Source organism: Trichosurus vulpecula, chromosome 6 (genome assembly GCF_011100635.1).
Source record: "Trichosurus vulpecula isolate mTriVul1 chromosome 6, mTriVul1.pri, whole genome shotgun sequence".
Classification (NCBI taxonomy): Eukaryota; Metazoa; Chordata; class Mammalia; order Diprotodontia; family Phalangeridae; genus Trichosurus; species Trichosurus vulpecula.
Genome location: NC_050578.1, coordinates 34696201 through 34710463, shown reverse-complemented (window position 1 = coordinate 34710463; position 14263 = coordinate 34696201).

Here is a 14263-nt window from a genome sequence, read left to right as displayed (position 1 = left end):
AATATTTGGAACAGAAGCCTAAGAAACTCCCCATTTGTTATGTTTTTATTTGGGTTCCTAAAAGGTGCGGAATATATGGTATTTATGTAAAAAATGAAATGGCATAATCAGCTTTACTTAAAAAAAGTCTTCAAATAAAAATGCTTAAGCGGTGACACAGACTATTCTGGACAGCTAAGAGAAAAGTGTCCCTCAGATAAATGTACTGAGAGAATGTGCTTGAAGGCAGATTAGTGCCTGAGGTAAAAGATGGTTACAGGGAATTTTAGTTTGGCAGCTCATTTATAAAATGATTGTTATCCACATTTTGAAGAATATAACTGATAAACAATATGTCACATGACTTTTGAGAGCCTATAGGATGATTATATTTGCTTGACTGGAATCAAACATGACAGAAAGGTAGATTATTTTTTGAGTTTCACATCACAAGGTAGAGATGATTCACTAAATCATAAGGATGCACTGACCAAAGGAATTTAAGATGACTAGAAAAAAGATGCTCAGAAAAGGAAAAATCAGAAGAAGCCAAGGTACAGAAGAAAAAGAAGTCAGCTAGAGAAGGTGCATTCAGAAAAAAAATAATATAGAGCCAGAAAGGCACAACTGAAACTAAAAAGCAATTTTTGCAACTGAATGAAGAGCTGGGTGATTAGAAGACTGAGCTGTAGCTACTGGAACATGCTTGTTAGTAAATCAATATTCTCTGCTATATTTGAAGAGAAAACTAGGCTTATTATATTCTGTCACAATCTATCCTCTGATTGGAAGAAAACTTCTCAGTGTTCCCTCTCTTGCTCTTTCTCGACATCTGTCACTTAAAAGAGGAAGGAGCAGAGGGTAGAGAAAGGCTTTGCATTTCCCTTGTCATGAAGTATGGTGACACGCTTTGTTAAAAGAGCATCAAACTTCTCCAGCACAATACTGAGGTGTCTGTATGCCAAAAGAGCTTTGTAGTAATTCTGGAGCCCAGCTGGAGAATGGTGAGAACCTGAAGGTGAAACTATATCAGAGAACCTTTGTTTCTTCACTAGGTGATTTTGTTAGTGTTTTTTAAACATAAATATTTTTTCTGCCCCTTTCAGCCACCAAAATGTCCACTGAAAAAAGTTGTAATCTCTTAGACTTCTGTTTCATGTATTAATGGAAACCCCTAGGAGTTTGTTAGATATGCAGTGTTAAATAGTATGGCAGTCTTGCCCAGCAGGTAATACATGGTGCAGATTATTCCCTAGAGAGATCGACAACAAACGTGTCATCAAGAGTAACCGTTTGACCTGCACACATGGGTTTACCTATGCATGTGCCTCCCTGCTAAGTTCCATAAGTGTATGCCCATTACCCATTTACTCCTACATGTTCAGTGTTCATTAAGAGGTATGGCACAAGTTTATAGATATTCAGATTATTCCACCTTTTCAATTTTTTTAATAAATGCTATGATTATTTTTATTTTTGCCTTCTTATTTAGTATGTTTTATTAAAAGATTCTGTGCCATTATCATGACTGGTTTATGCAAATAAGGAAAACATTAGACACTAAAGAATTAAAGCAGTAAGAATATAAACTTTCAGGCAGGTTTGGCTTTTAGGACTCTGAGAATTAAGTTTTAATTACATGTTTGTGGTTGTGGCTGTTCTCTCCTCTCAACTGGAAAAATCTCTCACTTTTGCTTGTGTGAGTAGAGGTTCCAAAGAGTAAGTCAATAAAGAGCTAATAACTTTAAAATATTAGTACCACTCCTGGGCTACAGATCATTACTCAAAGTTTGTTTATAAATGAAAATTCTATCTTTCTACACAAAATTTGTCATCTAATCTCATTATGCATATATATATATATATATATATATACATATATATATATATATATAGCCATATTCTTTTCAAAGATCAAAGATTAGAGGCAGGGGAGGGAGAGAAGAGACAACAATAGAAGTAGTGGAATTAGCTTTTTGCTAAGCCTGTTCTAATTAGTTAGGTGGATAGAAAAAATTGTAATCAGAATAATTTGAGAATGATAACAGAAATTTTTATTTTTACTACTGCTAGTAATAGTATGACTACAACTACTACTACTCTACTACTACTACTACTACTATTACAACCTATGTTATAGTCACAATTCTGCTAAGCACATTTTAAATCCATTTATGATTTTTCAAAATCAAAGCATTTCTGCCTAAGAAGAGAAAAGAACAAACAGACAAAGTCCATTTATGGCCCCTAATCTTTTACAAGAGATTATAGTATTATAATATAAGATTATAGTAAAAAAGATTATAAGATTATAATATAAGACATTTTGAAGTGTTACATACATTTCTAAAATGAGGGCTATTTAACAGTCTTAATTGAACAAATTTCTAGTATTTCATCAGATCAAATAATAGTCATAATTTTCAGCACACTTTCAGAGCACCATTTTTGTAAAACCATTAATTCTTTTATCACTCCTTTCAAATGTTCTCTTTTCTTGATCATCTAAAGTGCATTCAAGATATCTCATATTATGATCATTACTCAGATCTTTTTTGGTCTCTTGGAAAGAGGCTACTACATTTAGAAACATCAGTCAAGGGCCCCTTGACTTTGTTTGGTCACTTCCCTAATCCAAGGGTATAGCACTAAGCCAAAATTCATGACCTCAGGGAGGGCCATGGACATGCCTGAGTGTTTCAGGAATTGTGAAGTATGAGGAATTCTCTAGGCAGAAGGCAGAAGAAGTATAACATTTATTTAGACTCCAGACGATCAGTTTCAAAGACCAATGCCCCTAATTTGATATTGTAGCAATAATATTCCAAAACTAATGAGCCTACTTCACTGTAGTAACAAGGAATTTGTAAGAAGATATTACAGCAAGGAACCAAGCCATACTGTAGCTTCCCTTAGATGCTAGGGCCTTCCTATAAAGGATCACCCATGAATCCTAATTCTCAGATCAGCACTCTCTCCTGCAGCTCTGCTGACTCTGATTTCCTTGATCTCTGCAACTCTCTCTTGCTCAGCACTCTCCACTCTGCACTCTTCTCAATGCTGGCTCTCTGCTTCTGAATCTTGCTGCTCTCCACTCCACTGCTCCCAGTCCTCAGTTCTGCTGCTCTCAATTCTAGGCTCTCTTTTTATACAGTCCTAGCCATCATCTTATTGACTATAACTCAGGGCACATAACATCGGCTCTGGTCTTAGCAACTCCCCTTAGGGCCCTGAGGACTTCACACCTGTATTGGCTTAGCACCTAGTAAGTAGCGTGTAGTGGTAATCAGGGCAGTGGTTTTTGCTGTTCTTCTCTTAAGTGCCTTTAATGATTCTGGCCTTTGTTTGAATGGGGCAGGTAAAATGGGATCCTTTTGTCTTGGAATGTTTCTTAGCACTGACAATAGTAATCAGGGCAGGGCTTTTTGTTGTCTTCTCCTTTAGAAATCTGAGGTAATTAAGTACCTTTGATGATTCTTGCCTTTCAAATGTAATGGTCAGTGAAATGGGATTTTTCACTGTTCTTTGAATGCTTCCCACCACTGAGGTAATCAAGTGCCTCAGGGCCCTGAGTTGAAATATATGATCCAAGGTTAGTGTTTGACTTTTGGGCTCACTCATGGAAGGAGTGTTGAGAATCTGGGCAAGCCACTGTAACTCCTCCCCACCCTTCCTGGCTTTGCTAACCCAGACCCAATGGTTCTTCTCTGGTAACTATTATTTGTGATTTGAATCAGACAAGATCTGATTCTGTTGATGTTTGTAATTTCTGTTCTCATTTTCCCTGAAGATCAGGGGCTGATATTTTCCCCTTGAACTAAGGGGATGATACACATGTGTTTGATTAAACTGAAATTGTTAACCCCTTAAAGTTACTTTTCTTAATAAAACAGATAAAAGAACCTGTGATAGCAGCTCTTGTTTCTTGTGTTGTTAGGTCTTACACCTCAACAGCAGCTACTAGCTAAGTTGCTGTTACAGATGGGCTTGAGGCCTACTTACAAACAAAGATATAATCAGGCCTGCCCACCTAGGCCCACCTGAGCCCTATTGAATGGGCAGGGAAGTTCTTTGATCAGATTAATACTACTAAAGGAGAAGTTCTTCCTAACATGATCAGAGAGAGCAGAAGAGGACATTGTCTTAAAATTGATAGGTCAAGATGGCAGAGCAGAAAAAAAATTCAACTAAGTTCTTACAAATTCCCCTTCAAACAAAGCTAAAATAATACCTCAAATTAAATTCTTCAGTAGCAGAAACAACAAAAGGTCAGGTGGAACAATTTTCCAGGCTAAGACAATTTAGTAGGTTGGCAGAAAATGTCTTTCTCAATAAGGGAGTAGTTGAGTTTGAAGCACAGTGCAGAACACTCAGCACAAGCAGCATCACCAGCTAAGCAGTGGGTTTTGGTGACTGTATTGGCAGAAGCATCTTCAGGAACTCTCAGCCCATGGAAGGGGAGTGGGTCAGAAAATTGATCCACATGAGATTTCAGGGGATCCTTTTTGGTGCTGGCTTCTGAACCCTGTTTTATTGGCTATGTAGTCAGAGAGTCAAAAAGAGCAATAACACTTGCATTCACAAGGAAGAAAGGACTTTGGCTGGACTTCCAGGGTGGAGAAAAGTACTTGCGGTAGCTCATGGGGGAGTAGTGACCTTGGTCTCCATTTCAAGAATGAAGAGTGCATTAACTATGTGACTACAGGAGAGAGAGAACATGGTCATAGTCCCAAGGATGATGGCTATAAGGAAACAAGATTCCTTCCTAGGTAGAGACCAAAGCACAAGCCAGGAAAACAGTTGTTACACCTCTCCTTAGATCATACAACCATGGAAGCACCAGGAACATAGAGATCCCCAGAGCTAACTCTGTAAACAGCAGCAAGAAAGGACTGAAGCTTGGGATAATGTTCTCTCTATCCTGGGAGAAGAGTCCAATTTTAACATAAAGTTAAAAGTCAAGAAATAGACTGGAAAAATAAGCAAACAATAACAAAAAAGAACCTGACAATAGAAAGTTGTTATGGTGTCAGAGAAGATCAAGACACAAATTCAAAAGGAGATAATGAATTTAAAAATTGCTACATGCAAAGCTTCAAAGAAAAATGTGAACTGATCTCAGCTTCCCTCCAAAAAAAAATCCTTGAAAAGCTCAAAAAGGATTTTAAATATGAAATAAGAAAGATGGAAGAAAAAATGGGAAAATCAATGAGAATGAAGAAAGAAAATTATAGAAAGAGACAAAAGCTTGGTAAAGGAGGAACAAAACAATACAAAAGACAATAACACCTTAAAATAACAGAATTGTCTAAATGGAAAAGATGTGCAAAAACTCACTGAACAAAAGTGCTCTTTCAGAAGTAGATTTGGCCAAGTGGAAAAGAAGGTACAAAAATACCTAAAGAAAATCTTTCTGTAAAAATTTGAAATGGGCAAGTGGAAGATGATGCCTCATGAGATACCAAGAAACAATAAAACAAAATCAAAATAAGTAAAATTTTGAAAAAAAATGAAATATCTCATTGGAAAAATAACTAATTTGGAAAATAGATTGAGTGAGATAATTTAAGAATTATTGGATTACTTGAAAACTAGACATAAAATTGGAAGAAATTATCAAGAAGTCTGTCTTGACATCCTAGAACCAGAAGGTACAATAGAAATCAAGAGAGCCACCAATTGCCTCCTAAGAAATTCCAAAATGAAAACCCCAAGGAATATTATAGCTAAATTCCAGATCTCCTAATCCAAGGAGAAAATATTGCCAATAGTCTGAAAGAAACAATTCAAATATTGTGGAACTACACTCAAGATTACATAAGATTGAGCAAGCTCAACAATAAAGGACAAGAGGGATTGGAATGTGTTATTCCGGAGGGAAAAGGAGCTAGTATTAAAAATCAAGAATATAATTCTTCCACTTCTTCATGTTTTGCCCTCTGTGATGAAACAAAAAAAATTAATAATATTTGTATTTTTGAATGACCATTATAAAGCCCTCTCTATGTTTTCTCCATTCATTATTTTTCCCATAAATTCTCCTACATTATATTTTTGAGTCTCCTCAATATTTCTGCTCTTACATTTTAAAATGTGTTTTGAATTGTCAATTCCCTTCCTAAAATGGTGGGCCTGAGTTGAAATCAGTAGAATGAATTAAAAGAAACAATACTGAATCAATCAGTAGAAGTACAGATAATAGGATATAAGCTCCCATTTAAACCAGTAGATTAAAAAGAAAATTTAGATTTTTTTAGTCATAAATCTAGATCTCAAAAAGTTTAAAAAGAGAATGTCCAAACATTGTCACTAAAAGAAATCCATTCTGTCTACTAAAACTGTTGACCATGTTTTAAAGTATTATCCCTTTAAGATATCATAGACATCCCTTTAAGATAAGGCAGCAACTTAGCATAAAAGATAGAGCATTAAATCTGGGGTCAGGGAGGTCCAAGTTCAAACTAGCCTCAGATATTTCTTTTTAAGTGAACCTGAGTTTAACAATAATGTGTCTGTCAGCTGCTGCTAGGGGCATAAGACTCAATAAGACCAGCAACAAGAGCTGCAAGCACAGGTTCTTTGATCTGCTTTTCAAAGGAAGGCAACTGTAAGGAGTTAACAATTTTACTTTAATCAAACATACATATATCATTCGCTTAGTTCAGGGGAAAAAGCCAGCACCCAGAACTTCAGAGCAAATACGAATAAATTACAAACATACATTATATAAACAAAGCAAATAGACATGAATTGACAGACAGGCCTCTTACCTGTCTGACCAAATCAGAAGAGTTACCAGAGAAGCAACAACATCAGAGTTTTCTTCAAAGCCCAGGGACTCCAGTGGCAACCCAGATTCTCCACACCAACACTCTTCCAGTGAGTGAGAGCCCCAAACAAATTGCTAACCTCTGAGTTTACATACCCTTTTTAGGGCCTGAAGGGTTCACATCTAATCAACAAAAGGATGTGAGCCTGGGGCTTTACACCTAGTTAGCAAAAGGGTGGGGACCTGGGGTTTTGCAGCTAGTAAGGCTTAATTGAAGGCACTTGATTACTTTAGCATTCTAATTATTTTTATTTTTTTTAGAGGGCGGAAGACAGAGCAATTGGGGTTAAGTGACCTGCCTAAGGTCACACAGCAAGTAAGTATGTCAGATGTCTGAGGCAAGATTTGAACTTAAGTCCTTCTTACTCCAGGGCCAGTGCTCTACTCACCTACCAAGCTGCACTTCACTTTAGCATTCTAAAAGAGAAAACAGGAAAGAAGTCCCACCTTAATTACCAATATGCAGAGTCATTGGGGTGATAAAATGAGATACTATTGTTTAGAGCCTTTGAAAACCCTGAAATGCTATATAAATATCAGGTATATTAGTTGTGGATTACTAAAACGAATAATAGAAATTCTTCTCTGTAAAGAAAAAGGAATAAATCAACTTGGGACGAAAGTAAATTAATTCTGTTTTCAAAATAGGTAAATGGTTTGGTGTTAGAAAGGAGAAAAAAGAACTTAAGGAAAATTACCCAAATTCATGTTTAAAGAAACAGTTTTCTGATAACATTAAAGATGTTTGCTCCTCAAAAGGATGGGAAATGAACTTTTTTATAAAAAAAATAAACTAAGTAGATTAAATTACCTTGAAAAGAAGGAAAAAAATGATGGCCCTTGTGTAAGTGAATACTTTGTTGACTAAAAAGGACTCTAGTGAAACATTTTTTTAACTAAAATTATATAAAATTAAAGTGTTTGGAAGTAGTTTTCAGAGACTCAAGTTATTAAGTGGATACATTTTTGCACTTTGAAATGGCTGAGGCTGCTAGGCATTCCAGTATCTCAGTTCATTTGCATGTGGTTATTTTTTAAGGCATAAGAGTCTAAAATAGTTCATGTTATTAATCATATAATTCCTTATAAACTATAATATCATTAATAAAAGATTAGGTATAGTTTCCATCAGGATTTTTTTTTATTTTTTTAACCTCATAAAAGAAAGGGAAGTCACGTAGTACCAAGAGCTTCTGATTTGAGCCATTGAAAGAAGTGAAAAGCCAGCTAGAATCAACAATAGCCTCAAAAGGGACAATGGACAGATAAGGAATGCACTTATGGAGTTAATTGGAGTGCTTGGAAATAAGTTGCCAATGTTTGCAAAATTAATTGTGCATGGTTAGAGAAAGACAGACTTTCAATGGAACACAGATGAATTGCCCTTTTTCTCTTTCTAAAGTGTGAGAGGTGAACTCTCCAACTGCCTTTTGCTCTTTGCTGCCCTGTCTTGCGTAAAAGGAGAAAAGAGAAAAGGAAAACACAGGCTTTAAAGCTGGCTTTCTTTTTATTTGGCTGACAGTTGGGTGGACTTATTGGAAACCTATTAAGTGAAGAGATGTTGGGCTTGTCTGCATTGTCCAGAAAGTCACAATATTGACCTTTACAATTCTCTGAAGGGAATCAGCTAGCTAAAATAATAACATAACACTTTATACTATTTTTTATGGTTAGTTAAAAGAGCTTGTCCATGGTTCATCATACTGAGAGTAGAAGACAGGGAAATTAACCTAGGGGGAGATTGGTGAGGATCAGTATGAATAAAGGACCTTTATGTTTATGGTGTAGCATTATCCTGAGCAAATAGATGTTCCTTTTCATATCCCTCAATAAATGCATAGTTTAGCAAGTGTTATCCAAGTTTAAATATAGACTGGGGTACATTTATTATTCTTATATATTGCCTTATATGAATACCTTTGATGTCATAATTATTGTTAATGTTTTCACTTTATTGTTGACTAAATGTATATATTTAAGATCTAATAGTATCATGTTGGCGGGTAATTTTTTTTTAAATCATATTAAGTGAGTGCAGGAGAATTACAGTTCTGATTAGGTGAAGTGTACAGTTTCATAATAAAGTTAAAGCTAAGTTTAACCTAAGAGTTTGAGTGTAGCTATATAGTGGTCATCCTTTTCTGGGTACCCAAACATTTAAATATGAGTGAAGGTTCAAAGAAAATGGATGGACACCGCTGGGATATGACACACAGGCCTTACCATAGGACTAAGTTTAATGAAACTTGATTATATCTCTATGGAAAAATCTCTAGGTAAAATTTGAATATATACCTACCAATAGTTTACTGGCATCTAGAGTAGTGGATCTATTCTATTCATAAAGCCTAATTGCAAAATATAGTAAAGAAAGAGAAAGATGAAAGTAAATATTTATTAAAATAGGAAAGAGAGTGATTATGTCATACAGGTAATAAAAATAATGTTCATTAGTGATGAGGAAAATAGCCATTGATACTTATAGAGCATAGTTATTATGAGTAAAATCATGTATTTTTCATTTACCATTGTTAGGACACTTCAATTCATCTCACTAAATATATACTGGCATCAGACAAGCGTTAGCACAGAGCTCTTATGATGGAGAAAAGTGTTCATTGAAACATTTAATAGAAATAGCATGGTGTATATCCACTTACCCATGTAGCAATTATAGTATCGTAGTTTTTCAGTCTCTGGTAGTTTTTAATTAAAGTTTTAAAATAGATTGCTTTTCTTCTAATTACCTGTTGTTAACTCTGCTACCATGGAACAGCTGCTATTGTGTCAGGTTTACACTCCCCTAATGGCTCTGCAGATCACTTGGTGGGAGCAAAGGCCCTGTATCCATATGATTAGAGCTGTGAGATAATGACACGGTAGTAACAACCATAAGCAGAGTTCAGGGGAATTATTCTTACCACCTTACCTATTGCTAGTTATTTTCTCCATGTATCTGATGACTTCATTCCTATGAGAATATTTAGATCCATTCAGTCTAATCCAATCCAATTTAATACAGTTCATGACTCTTCTATTTATTAGTTCTCTATTCTTGGATGGATCCCTTAACTTCTGTAGGTCTAGTTTTCTTTATTTACAAAAGAGGCTAAATTAAATGTTACATAGGGTTCATTCTAGCTCCAAAAGTATGATCATAAAATTCAATTCACTTCTATAAATTTATATACAAGGAATTATATACAGGCACTTATGCATTAAGATGAAAAACAACACATGATCTGCCCTCAAGGAGCTTACCAATATTGCTAACACTAATTAAATGTTTAAATTAGGGCAAAAGGAAAGATGACTGAATAAATTGATGTCACATTTATTATGTTTATTTTATACAAAACACTGTGCTTATAGGATATAGAGCTGGAATAGAAATCAGTGCCCATCTATCCACCCCTCCCCACTCATTTTACAAGTGTGACAATTGAGGCTCAGGGATATAAAATAAGTCATTCAAGGTTTTGTATCTGCTAAATATAAGAGATATGATTTTGATATAGGTCCATTGACTTTCATGCTTGTTTGGTGTAACTCAATGATCTATACAAATTAAATATACTATATGGAAATTTAATACAAGTTGGACAAAAAAAGATTAAGTAAAAGAAATAGCAACTGAGCTAATATTGAAAGACAAAGGTTTAAGCAAACAAGAAGAAAAGGAGGTGTGTTTAAGGGAAATCCCACCTCAGACATGTGTTAGCTATGTGACATAGGGACTTAACCTCTGTCTCCCTCAGTTTCCTCAAGCATAAAATTGTTATTAATAGCACCTTCCTCTGAAGGTTGTGGTGAAAATCAAATTAGATAATATTTTTAAAATGCTTGTTACAGTAGCTGGCATAAAATTGCCAATTAATAAATGTTTGTTTTTTCATCCCTACTACCTGTCTCCTTTCCTTCTGTACCTCCATCTTTCCTTCCTTCCTTCCTTCCTTCCTTCCTTCCTTCCTTCCTTCTTTCCTTCCATCCTTTCTTCCTTCTTTCCATCCTTCCTTCTTTCCCATGTTTCTTTCTTTCTTTCTTTCTTTCTTTCTTTCTCTCTTTCTTTCTTTCTTTCTCTTTCTTTCTTTCTCTCTTTCTTTCTTTCTTCCTTTCTTTCTTTCTTCCTTCCTTCCTGTCTGTCTTTCTTTCTTTCTTTCTTTCTTTCTTTCTTTCTTTCTTTCTTTCTTTCTTTCTTTCTTTCTTTCCTCCCATAGTGGCAGGCAGGTCAGAAGTCTGTGCTTATTTACAGCAAACTGGAGTCTCATCCTTCTTTGATAATACCTGGGATGCGAACAAGGGAATGAGCACAGTGCAACCAAGCATGGGGAAAAAACTGAATAGATATGATCCTAGTTGGTTAAACTCTCTATTTCACTGAACAACCTTTATTAACAAAATATATGTGCTAGAAAAACTGAAAAACATTTTGCAATTCTTTTTTTTTGAGTTGGAATGAGAAACAGTAGGTAATTTACTTCAAATAACAACTTTAGTTGTGATTTACATTATTACTGGATAGACACAAATGGAACTCACCAACATACTGCTGAAATAATTATAGGTTGCATTCAATTTTAACTTGTCGGTAATAATAACCTTTTATTATAGGGATCAGTAGCCACTCATATCAAAGACTTTTCTCTCCTACCTTTAAAAAAAATCCAAACTATGAGCAAAAAGTCTACAGTCATTCTTTAAATATATGTTTATATGCAAGTGTGTGTGTGTGTGTGTGTGTGTGTGTGTGTGTGTGCGTGCGTGTTTTCTTTTCTTCACTACCTCCCCCCCCCACCCCCCACCCCCGTTCTCTAATGAGTTTAGATTGACCAAAAAATGTTACATCTGTAAGTTACTAATCCTGGAGTTTATTGGCAGTCCTATGCATTAGAATTAACTTTTCTTTATTTTTCCCATTTATGCAGAGGAATTCATTAGATTGCCAGAAGAATGGCATGAATGCATGTGCTAGGCTTCAATGACACCCCAAAATAACTTATTGCAAATAATTTCTCTTGCATTTCAATGGATAGGTATAATGATTCCTTTAATGGAAGGTAATCTATTTGTATTTCAAGCAAAATAATGGGCACAGGATGACATCTTTTTCTTCAAGACTCCCTAGAGTACGTGCTAGATTGTATTTGGAACATTGTCCAGTATTTTAAATAACCCTAAATCTCTCTTTCAAGTGATGGTGTATCTTTCTCCCCCCTCCTAATTATCTTCCGATGAAGTGGTATGTCTATGATTCATGGAACATTTTATTCTCTAAATGCTGGCAACGAGCAATGTCAGTAAGCTGTAACATTTTACCAATGAAAAATTAGAAAAATAGTATAAAGGAATCTTAAAAAATGGTGAATTATATGAGTTTTGATGGAGGATAAACACACAGCTTTAGATTTTCACTAGTTTTTACTTTCCTTTGTAATGATATGTATTTTATTTTACATAGTGAAAAACATTATTCTGAAATAGTATCCATAGGTTCCACCAGACTAAGAAGAGAACCATAATTTGCTGAAAAGGTGAAGAACTCATACATTAGAGTATTCTAAAATGGATTAGTCTTAATGATATATGTGTAAAATAATTGTGCTATGCTGAACCACCTTTATCTTTATTTCTGAAATGAGATGTTATTAGAGCACAAAGAGTAGAAGACTTGTTTGAAACAATATTGTTTTCTTCTTTTGGTTACATTATTTACATAAATGTCCAGTGAGAGAAATTTTTTCTCTCTCATATTAATGGCTAATTATTAAAATTGGGGGGACCCCAGCTTTTTTCCTCTTTTCTTATTGTCCAATCTGTCAAGGACAGGGCTGATAGAGGACAGGATTAATATTCTCTCATTATGGATATTCCATTTCCACCCAACTACATCACACTTCTAATCTAAGGTGAAACTCCTGCCTGCTCAGGCTTGGGTCAGGGATAATTTCTTTGAATAGATTGCCAAAGCTGGGATAGCTTAGAAATAAATGATATAATCAAAGTTCATTAGAATTGTTTCTGCCTCTCATTTTAATATTCATTCTCTCATTAATTGTTAGCCAATCAGAGTTGATTGCCACTCTCAGGAATATCCCTCTTCTGAGGGCATATAAGCCATGAGCCCACCACCATGAGAGTCTTGACATTCGAGAATGCCACAGAACTTCTTTTACTAAAATTCTGGCCTTATGAATAAAATAACTAATTATAAAGAAATCACATCTCTTGAACTTTTTAAATGCCACAAGTGTCTACTGAATATGAACTGTCATTTTGAATAAAATGAGAGGAAGTATAGCTTATTAGGTAGAGAGTTAAAAAATTTGGGTTCAAATCCTCCTTCTAATGCATACTATCTCTATGACCTTGACTTGACCTTACCTCTCAGTGTTCCAGGGAGCTCTCTAAGACTGTAATTTTCTTAGAAGGTGTAAATCTCCATGTATAAAGGGAGTTTCCTCAGCTGGTACTTGTTTATGCCAATGAAATCTCAGGGCCCTTCATATCATGTGAATAACCAAGAATTTTGCTTAATGAGGATGTGTATGTATCTGTATATATATATTTACAATATCAGAAGCTTTTTATTCACATTCAGACATACAGTTGCCCCCAAAGCTCACCTTAGAATGTGAGTCGTTAAAAGTAATAAGGTAATCCTTTAAAAGACTTATTGCAAGGCAGGGTCTTTTGGGAGGTTTTGCAATTCTAACAACTCAGAGTGCTTTTAGGGACTACCAAATGGAAATAATTCTCAGTCCTTCCTTTCTTGTCTCCTATTTTTCTTTCTTTTTAAAAATTGTATTTATTTATTTGTTTCTAGTTTTAAACATTCACTTCAATAAGATTTTGAGTTCTATATTTTCTCTCCTTCCCTCCATTCCCCCCTCCCCAATACACCATCCAATCAGATATAGACTATATGTGTGCAATTGTATTAAAGATATTTCCACAATAGTCATGTTGCAAAGAAGGATTAGAACCAAAGAAAAAAGAAAGAGAGAGGGAGAGGAAGAGAGAGAGAGAGAGAGAGAGAGAGAGAGAGAGAGAGAGAGAGAGAGAGAAAGAGAGAAAGAGAGAGAGAGAGAGAATAGTATGTTTCAATCTGCATTGAGACTCCATAGTTCTTTCTCTGGATGTGGGTAGCATTTTCCATCATGAGTATTTTGGAATTGTCTTAGAACCTTGTATTTCTGAGAAGAGTTAAGTCCGTCAAAGTTGGTCAATGTTGCTCTTACTGTGTACAATGTTCTCCTGTTCTTTGTCACTTCACTCTGCATCAGTTCATGTAAGTCTTTCCAGGTTTTTCTGAATTCCACCTGCTCACCATTTCTTATGAAACAATAGTATTCTATTACATTCATATATCACAACATGTTTAGCCATTCCCCAATTAATGGGCATCCCCTCACTTTCCATTTTTTTTGCCACCACAGAAAGAGATGCTATACATAT